This window comes from Pygocentrus nattereri, chromosome 22, assembly GCF_015220715.1.
Source record: "Pygocentrus nattereri isolate fPygNat1 chromosome 22, fPygNat1.pri, whole genome shotgun sequence".
Classification (NCBI taxonomy): domain Eukaryota; kingdom Metazoa; phylum Chordata; class Actinopteri; order Characiformes; family Serrasalmidae; genus Pygocentrus; species Pygocentrus nattereri.
Genome location: NC_051232.1, coordinates 10,446,228 through 10,455,959, shown reverse-complemented (window position 1 = coordinate 10,455,959; position 9,732 = coordinate 10,446,228). Strand labels below are relative to the sequence as shown.

The following is a 9,732-nucleotide window of genomic DNA, read 5'->3' as shown; positions in this document are numbered from 1 at the left end:
TCATTAATGCAATAACAAGGCTAAGAACCAGCTTAAAGAAAGAGTCTGAGAGCTCTGCTGCATTTACACCAGCACACAGGAAAACTATTTAAAGATAGTTCTGAGGTCTTGGTCACTTCCTTTATTAACACCACTAAAACAGTTAAACTAGCTACAGAGTGCAGCACTGCAGTTGCGATCCTACAGAGAGAAACACAGCAGCTCAGTGTTTTACTGATTACTGTATAGATTAGAGATGTCTCAGAGTGATTATGGTAATCTGATCTGCTTTGAGGAGCTGAACAGAGCAGATCAAGATGAGATGGTGGTGGTTGTGTATGAATGTGCAGATGCTGTTAGAGGCCGTGACCCCAACACAGAGACGGAGGACACCAACACAAAGAGAATCCTACAGAGAGGTAGGATAACACTGATGTACTTCATGGCACATATTCAGTGAGTATTTGTACTGTAGTTTTATTCGTATTGTGCTGTAAGGGACGTAAACCTGTCCAGGGTGTATCCTGTCTTCGGCCCGGGGACTGCTGGGATAGGCTCCATTAATTAAATGGCTGCCATGGATTTAGATGTATTTATGAATCACCAGATCCATTTATGAATATCTTCTTTGTCTCTTAGACCTTATTTACACCTGGTCACTTCATGTGACTAGTATCTAGATTGTATCCTGATGGGATTAAATGCCACACTGTTAGAGTTTATCTGCGTTTAAAACTCGGTTACTGGTTGTGACTGAAGCATCTCTGTATCTGTTCTCCATAGAGAGAAACACTGCAGGAAGCAGAAACCACAGACTGACTGCAGTGCGTCTGGGGCTGCTGTGTGTTCTCCTGCTGACTGCCATCACACTGCCATGGTTCATGTTCACTGCAGAGAGAAACGACTTACAGACCAGTTACACCAACATGACTAAAGAGAGAGACCAGCTACAGAAACAGAGAGATGGAATTGAGAGGAAGTTTTCTGAACTGGGTGAGTGATTAAAGTGGTTAAAGTGATTCTTTAAGTGAGACGTGTTCCTGGATCTCTTTGCTGTTCCTGAAACCCATCTGATGTCATCAGTGTGATCCTGTCTGATGTTTAGAGACTCTATTTAACTGGTTTACACTTTTCACTGTAACTGAATACATTCCACTCTCACTAGAGTCGGCTAAGCAAGTCAGGACAGATAGCTAAGATGCTAACAGGCTAACACCCCATTAATAAAAGGCAGTCTGTTACTTTGAACTGCAACATACAAAGTGATGAACATGTTATTTGCCTCCTGTTATGAGCCGTGTTTAAACAAGAGCTGGCATCAAATGTGAATATAGCACCATGCTAACACCCGGCTAGCCTGACACTAACAACCCACATATTTAGGGTTAATCCAGGACAGTCATGTTCACATATTGCCCCACGAAATTAATTGGTGTGACACTCTTCATCCATTTTAGCATCGGTACAGCAAATGAATCCAGGATCAACATAAAGATAACAGGCCTAAATCAACATTAGTAAATCTATCCAAGGCAAACAGATGATAGTTCTGGGTCAAAATGTACACATCACTCAAAGAAGAGGGCGAATTTAATCATGTTTCTGGATTAACACAGCTAATGCTAACCTCTTAGCGAGCTAACTCAGCCCAACATCATACTAGCTAGACAGCTGTAGAAAAGAGTTCTTGTACACAAGTGAGACCAGTTGATGGTTTAATGTTTGGTGATATTGTCCCAAGTCTGCTTCATTTGATTATTAATAGAATCTGTTTCTTCAAACTGGGGGCAGTCATGGGCTGGAGGTTAGGGAACTGGCCCTGTGACCGGAAGGTTGCCGGTTCAATTCCCAGTGCTGACAGTCCATGACTGAGGCATCGTTGAGCAAGACACCTAACCCAATTGCTCCCCGGGCGCCATGGATAGGGCTGCCCACCGCTCTGGGCAAGTGTGCTAACTGCCCCCTAGTGTGTGTGCTCACTAGTGTGTTTGTGGTGTTTCACTTCACGGATGGGTTAAATGTGGAGGTGAAATTTCCCCATTTGTGGGATTAAAACATTTCACTTAAACTTAAATCCAGGTCTAAGGGCCAATTTCCCAGATGTGGATTAAAGCCAATTCTAGACTAAAACATTTGTCACCATTGTCATGGAAGTTTGGTCCAAAACTGGGTTTCATCCTTGCCCATTATGGAATAATAGATTAGTTCAAAGATTTTGCCATTGTGTCTCCAAATTGACAATATTGTGGCATCAGCTCAATAAAACACAGCACCAATGATTTACAGCATGAGGAGTGCTCTTTATTAAACACCAACCAGAAAGGCACGTACATAGCACTGAACTCATGGGGTGAAGTCACCACCAGCTGTAAACTCCCACCTCACTGTGACCAACCCCCACACAAAAGACCCACACAGAACAACAAAAATAACACAAACATGTTTAACTAAAAGTGACATTAACAATGTTAAATAAAAGTGAACAGGTCTCAACGTTTCAAAGAGCTGTGTGACATTTAATTTATGTTTTAAATATATGTTTGAGAAATATGTAACACTTTAAAATAACTCTCTTTAACAAACCATTAAATGATCAGGAATATCGATGAACAAGTCAGTGGTTCATCAATGTACAAATGTTTAGTGAGTGAAAGAGACTATGATGTTGTCAGAGGTTTGGTAGGGAGTGTGAGACTATGATGTTGTCAGAGGTTTGGTAGGGAGAGTGAGACCATGATGGTGCTTGTGAGTGGTAAGTTTGAATTTTGGCTGAAAAAAGCCTCTCATATTTTCATATTTATAAATGATTTAAATGGCGTTTTCCTGTATGTGCATGATGTACACTTTCACTAATAAATAATGAGTTGTATAACATCAGATCATGTACAGAAATCACCCCAGCACACTACTAGGATGTAAAATACTGAAACCGTTCACAGTGGCTTCTAAAATAAATGTGAAAAGTGCCAAGTCATGTCAAGTTTCATTTTAGAGCAGCTGACTCCAACTTGTGGGTAGTGTTTCAGCTGCGTTGCCTTGGTGACGCTTCCTCGTGTGTGTCTTCTGGTGTTTTTATGCTGGCGTGTCCAATGTGATGTCTTCCTGTGAAAGTCGTCACACTCAGTCGGCAGTGCTGGGAGTGTTATTTGAAAAATGTATTACTGAATGTTAAAAACAAACTGTAACCTAAAAAGGATTAAAAACAAAGTAATACAGTCAGATTAGTTTCCACTGTTTTTTTAAAACAATATGCTGAAATAAAGACAAGAATAAAGACAAGTTTCCACAACATTCATTATAACATGGCAAAAAGAAATGTTGTACTGTTTTAGGAAACAATATAAGGCCATCTATGAAGAACACCCACATAAACCACATCATGTGACCTCCACACTGAGAAATGTTCACTTGATAGACGAGTTCAGAAGTCGTCATAACCACAGACTAAAAAACAATGTTGTAAGCTGTTGAAGGTGGTGCTTTGTATCAGAAACACTGTGTCCTGGGAGGTCATGTATTCAGAGCAATAATCACCATATTTTTAAGATGTATCAGAAATTGTAACACACTATTTGTCCAAAAGTATTGAGACAGCCTTTCTTAAGAGTGCACTCATCAAGCACTGACCAGTAGTACAGGACGCTCTGAACAGGACCAATTTGAGATCCTCTGATGATCCTGGGTATCAGGTTAATGGTGCCTCGTCTCTGTTTAATGTGCAAATCTGCATCTCACTATTACACACTCCATTTGAGAACTATATATCTATAACTATAGATAAAAAATCAAAAATAAAAGAACTGAGCTTCAGCATATGAAGTCCTGTGTGTTCTTCTTTAATGATGGATTTTGTATTTTTATTTGTCCGTTGAAAACCTTGTTAGATTGGCAGGAACTTAGAGCTGCACTATGTTAGTTTTGGGAATTTGGAGACCTCTCTGGTGGAAATGTGTCATTGCATGCAACGTGCAAAAGAACATTTTGTAATGTGTTGTGCTTTGGACCCCTTCACCAAGTGGATGGATCTGCAATTGTGTTATATAATATTCAAAGAGCACTCTGTCAAAACGTGGAGAAGGACGAGTCTTCTGAGTGAATTATCTTCTACTGTCATTATATTTTCATCTAATGTGTATAATACAATGTTGATTTTGCATGAGACTGCCTTTCTTAAGCTGCATGTAGTGTTATTACATAAAGATGCAAGACGTGGTCCGACAGACTCCTTTAACACCTCTGACTTTTAACTGATTTCAGCAATAAGTTGGTTCTTAAATTTAAGTATACATTTAAAAACCAACTGCAAGACAAGACACTGAGCACATGAGCTCTGGTGTACTGACATCTCACCCACACACAGGAAGTCCACTTTCAGTTTGAAACACTTGGTCACTCCCTTAACTAAAACCATCACACTAATTATAGATGTGAGACGTGCAGCAGTCGTGTTCTTACAGACAGACACACAGTAATCCTGTGTTTTAGTGAGTCTTATAGATCAGAGATGTCTCAGAATGTTTATGATAATATCAGTAATGAGGAGCTGGACAGAGGAGAGCAAGTGGAGATGGTGTTTGATATCTATGAGTGTGCAGACACTGTTAGAGGCCATGAGCCCCAACAACAAATTCTCTTTTACACATTTACTTTTAGAAATAGTGATGATCTATCAAGTAACACCATTACAGCACAGCTAGCCATGTTTATCAGTGTTGTAGAGGAATACTAGGACTGGAAAATATTCATTGTAAGTAAGCGTAGTTCGGGTCTGAAGCCTCTGTATTTAGGGCCAATGCGAAAAAAAAAGATCTTAAAAGACGTAAATGTAGTCAAATTCTAATTTTACATTACAGGAGGTAAAAACTACAGACTGACTGCAGTGTGTCTGGGGCTGCTGTGTGTTCTCCTCCTGACTGCCATCACAGAGCTGTGGATCAAGTTCACCAGAGAGAGAGACCAGTTACAGACCTGTAACACCAACCTGACTATATATAGAGACCAGTTACAGACCAGTAACACCAACCTGACTAAAGAGAGAGACCCATTACAGACCAGTAACACCAACCTGACTATAGAGAGAGACCAGATACAGACCAGTAACACCAACCTGACTATATAGAGAGACCAGTTACAGACCTGTAACACCAACCTGACTAAAGAGAGAGACCAGTTACAGACCTGTAACATCAACCTGACTAAAGAGAGAGACCAGATACAGACCAGTAACATCAACCTGACTATATATAGAGACCAGTTACAGACCAGTAACACCAACCTGACTAAAGAGAGAGACCCGTTACAGACCAGTAACACCAACCTGACTATAGAGAGAGACCAGATACAGACCAGTAACACCAACCTGACTATATAGAGAGACCAGTTAAAGACCAGTAACATCAACCTGACTATATAGAGAGACCAGTTACAGACCAGTAACACCAACCCGACAATAGAGTTACAGAATTCAGGATTTGAGAGGAAGTTTTGTGAACTGGGTGAGTGATTGGTGAACATGATTTCTTTATGTAAGACATGTTCTTGGCTGTTCCTGAAACAACATTCTTTATAAATGAGGTCATCAGTGTGAGTCTGGTCTCCTCGCTGGGACACTGCAAAATGCACCACCTCTTCAGTTTGGTTCAAAATAGTAAGACAAACTGATCTTCTGTTAAAATATTTAAATATTGGCTACATTTTGCTACAGCTGACCATTTAAGTCCAGTTGAGAACTACCAGTAGTTTTAGTGTTAGCTAAAAACTATTAGGCCATTAGAAATAACTTGTGCAGCTCATTGTAGTGTAAACAACATTCAGTGACTTTAGTCGAGCCACACCTCATTTATGATTTATTAAAATCAGGACACGTGGTAATCTGAGCAGACTTACCTATCTGGCTAGGGAGCATGCTAGTTAGGCTAATCAGTTAGATTGGTAATACACTGGATTTTGAACATGACCACTTTTTTAGCTTCTGGCCAAAATGTTCTTTGTCAAATGTCTTTCATTATGTATTCATATTTTTATAAAATGAAAAGGTGGGTTTACTTACTATGTTATCTTTTCATGTCCTATTAAATGTCTCTGGGACAAAGTGTAGTTTGTAGCTGGCAATAAGTAGAAAATCTTTAACATGAATCTCTCAGAAGTGCAGTGCTTAATATGAGATTAGAGATAATATGAATGTGCTTCATAATTACTGCTCAAAAAGCCCAGCTGTTATTGTTGAATCTGTGTCCATAAAGATGAAGGTTTGCCAGGTGATCATCACACGTTGCTGCTAACAGACTCACTTTAACTGGTTTACTCTGTTTATTCTCTGTAACTGGTTCTATTCTGCTCTCACTACAGAATCACAGTCAGAATCAGACTCACTTTATTTTGCCAAGTGTGCTACACTTGTATAGCTGAGTGCACACATGTATGATAGTAACATCCTGAACTGATCAGACCAGCACACTATTAACAAGTAAAACAAGAATAAACAGAATGAAGAACAAGAAAGGAAACACATGTGCCCTTAATTAAAATACTCTCTTCCTCAATCCCCCCAGGACTGCTCTTCTTTCTCCTCCTTCAAATCTGAATTCAACACTTTTCTCTTTCATGAGCATTTTTCTTCCTCCTTCACTGCTTAGACTTCTTTTTTTCCCCATGCTATGTGGAGTGACCTTGGGTTTGTGAAAGGTGCTATACAAATGTAATTTATTATCAATTTATTATTATTATTATTATTATTATTATTATTCATTACACAACTGTTTACATGCTGTAATTCTGTGGATTATATTAGGAACACAATGAAACACAAACTACAAACTGCACAAACACCAACGGACTAAATAATGTAATAAATAATTAAGACACAAATTTAAAAAATAATAAAATTAAATAAAAAAGATAAAAGGTTAAATATAAAATTGAAAAGGCTACTGCTGGTGATCACAGTGACACATGAGGCTTGAATGCACACAGTAACTTCACATAACCATCAAATCTAACTTGTAAGTTACAGCATATAAATGCTGATTATTCACTTCATATTTAGTGATTCATATTGAAGGTAAACACGTCTTATTTGAATGAATTATGTTCACTGTAAGAAATTAATTAGAGTTTTTAGTTCTGACTTTATTAATAAATGCACTAATAATGTATGATTGTTATCAATGTGTTCTGGGAATCATTCATATATTTCTGTCTGAACAGAGAGACTCATTAACCAACCAGGATGGAGATACTTCAGTTCCAGTGTTTATTACATCTCTACTGAGAGGAAGAGCTGGGATGAGAGCAGACAGGACTGCAGAGCGAGAGGAGCAGACCTGCTGATCATAAACAGCAGAGAAGAGCAGGTGAGTGTTTTGTGGGGTAAATAAAAGAAAAAAATCAAGACACTTTTACACAAAGTTTATAACATCATACTTTACTGTTAATCTGGCATTAACTAATGTTGGTAATAAAAAGTTTTAATTTTTCATTAAAAGCTCATATTCTACATTTTTCTTTCATTTTTCTAAAAAAGGTCCATGTTTGGTGTTTATGTGGATTTATATGCCAAAAACAGTGATAATTCATTCTTACATGATCATTTTCCAAACTCCATTCTTCCCTTTAAACAGGCTGTTACTGTGCCTTTAAGAATAATATATGTATACACACTGCTCAAAAAAATAAAGGGAACACTTTAGGGAACTACACAATATAACTCCAAGTAAATCAAACTTCTGTGAAATCAAACTGTCCACTTAGAAACCAACACTGATTAACAATCGATTTCACAGCTGTTGTGTAAATGGAAAAGACAACATGTGGAAATTATTGGCAATTAGCAAGACACACTCAGTAAAGGAGTGGTTCTGCAGTTGGGGACCACAGACCACTTCTCAGTACCTTTCTGATTTCTGGCTGATGTTTTGGTCACTTTTGAATGTTGGTGGTGCTTTCACACTCGTGGTAGCATGAGACAGACTCTACAACCCACACAAGTGGCTCAGGTAGTGCAGCTCATCCAGGATGGCACATCAATGCGAGCTGATCAATGTCAGCGTAGTGTCCAGCGGCTGGAGGTGCTACCAGGAGACAGGCCAGAACACAAGGTGACATGGAGGAGGCTGTAGGACGACAACAACCTAGCAGCAGGACCACTGGCGCCCTGTGCTCTTCACAGATGAAAGCAGGTTCACACTGAGCACATGTGACAGACGTGACAGAGTCTGGAGACACCATGGAGTGCGATCTGCTGCCTGCAACATTGTTCAGGATGACCAGTTTGGCAGTGGGTCAGTAATGGCGTGGGGTGGCATTTCTTTGGAGGGCCGCACAGCCCTCCATGTACTCGCCAGAGGTAGCCTGACTGCCAATAGGTACCGAGATGAGATCCTCAGACCCCTTGTGAGACCATATGTTGGTGCGGTTGGCCCTGGGTTCCTCCTAATGCAGGACAATGCTAGACCTAATGTGGCTGCAGTGTGTCAGCAGTTTCTGCAAGATGAAGGCATTGAAGCCATGGACTGGCCCGCCCGTTCACCAGACCTGAATCCGATTGAGCACATCTGGGACATCGTGTCTCACTCCATCCACCAACGCCACGTTGCACCAGACTGTCCAGGAGTTGGCGGATGCTTTAGTCCAAGTCTGGGAGGAGATCCCTCAGGAGACCATCTGCCACCTCATCAGGAGCATGCCCAGGCGTTGTAGGGACTTGTTTTAAGGACATCACATCAAAGTTGGATCAGCCTGTAGTGTGTTTTTCCACACACTACAATAAATTTGTTAATACAATACAATAAATAAAGTTAATAAATTTGATTTCCATTGATGATTTCTGTGCGATTTTGTTGTCAGCACATTCAATTTTGTACAGAACAAAGTATTCAATGAGAATATTTCATTCATTCAGATCTAGGATGTGTTATTTGAGTGTTCCCTTTATTTTTTTGAGCAGTGTATATATAAATTACCTGATTGGCTGCCCTTTACTGCGGCTCATTTAAAAAGCAGTTCAGACTGAAACACTCCTTATAACGTCAGTGTGAGAGGGCGGGGCTAAACTGTTGTAGGAGGATATATGAAAATGTGTTATTAATTCTAAACAGGCTCATTTTGTATATATACAGACTGTATGAACTGGAGAGCGAATGATGCACATTTAAACTTTACCAGTTTTCACAAACTACACTGAACTCTTTCATTAAAAACAGGCAGCATCTATGTTACGAGTCATTTAAGTATCAGTGTTTGCAGTGTGGAGAGACTTTTCTCTTCAACAAACCAAATCAAAGCAGCTTTAAGATGATCAGTGGTGACTGTGTCTGAATATAATCTCTCTTCTCTCACTGGAATGAGAATTAGAGTCACTGGATAACAAGCAATCAACAGTCACCCAGACGTCTGTGTCTAGAGCTGTAAAAGACCCTGATTAGACTGTCGTTACTGCTGCTGCTGCTGTTCTTATAATAAGCAGCTACATGTGAGATAATCATTCATGTGTTGTGAGTCTTTGCTAATGTACAGTGGCAAGAAAAAGTATGTGAACCTCTTGAAATTTTATGGTCTTCTGCATTAACTTGTCATAAAATGTGATCTGATCCTCATCCAAGTCAAGCAATCGACAAATATAATGTGCCCAAAATAATAACACAAAATATTTTTTATCCTTCATATCTTCATTGAGAACAACAATGAAAACATTATAGTGCTAGTGGATAAAGTATGTGAACCCTTGAGTTAATGATCTCAAAAAAGCTAATTGGA

General features: G+C 39.4%; 1 pseudogene; it reads left to right on the top strand.

Moving 5' to 3' along the window:
• The first annotated feature begins 235 nt into the window (after positions 1–235).
• LOC119261973 lies at positions 236–5,392 on the top strand (annotated as a pseudogene).
• Positions 5,393–9,732: the final 4,340 nt, after the last annotated feature.